Raw genomic sequence first — 610 nt, 5'->3', positions numbered from 1 at the left:
CCTCTGAGCTGTGGTGGCAGTGCAGGGACAGAAATCGTTCTGCTCCGGAGAGAAGGGCCGCAAACAGAACGGGCTTGTTCTGCTCCGACAGAATATCGCCGAGAAAAGTGAACAAGAGACGGCTTGTGGGGGGCACGATTTCTTCCAGCCTGCACCAGCCGGGACACGTAAGGAAAAGCCTTAGGATGATGAGGTTCACAGAACCATCGATTACCGGGTTGGAAGGGACCTCAGGGATCATCTAGCCCAACCCTTTAAGGGAAAGAAATACAGTTTAAATGAGATGGCCCCGCACCCTGTCAGGCTGAGCCTTCAAACCCTCTGAAGTTGAGGGGAGCTCCTCACCGCGGCAGACGGAAGCGTCCCCGTCCCTTTGCACAGGGGCCGTGGAGATGGAAAGCAAGAACTAGCTCAAGATACAATCCTCAGGCTTCACCCGGGTGATTCCCGAGCGGTGCCGGAAGATCACGACGGTTCCCTGACCCAGGAAGAGCATCTCACCGGGCTGGTTCTTTATAACAGACATTATTTTTGCTACTCTTGCTCCCTGCGGGTGTCCCTTGCAGACCTTGTCTGTGGCTCACGTGCAGGGAGGAGGGAAAACACGCGG

General features: G+C 55.7%; 1 protein-coding gene across 1 annotated transcript in view; it reads right to left on the bottom strand.

Annotated features, from left to right (window-relative positions):
* LOC104280896 (protein ZNF783-like) overlaps positions 1 to 610 on the bottom strand; it is a gene marked incomplete at both ends in the record, with an annotated part of 1,498 nt that overhangs the window by 651 nt on the left and 237 nt on the right. The gene's annotated exons all lie outside the window — the stretch shown is intronic.

The sequence above is a fragment of the Apaloderma vittatum genome, unplaced genomic scaffold (assembly GCF_000703405.1).
Source record: "Apaloderma vittatum isolate BGI_N311 unplaced genomic scaffold, ASM70340v1 scaffold34111, whole genome shotgun sequence".
Lineage (NCBI taxonomy): Eukaryota > Metazoa > Chordata > Aves > Trogoniformes > Trogonidae > Apaloderma > Apaloderma vittatum.
The sequence above is the reverse complement of the archived record's forward strand: the minus strand, read 5'-3'. Positions and strand labels throughout refer to the sequence as shown.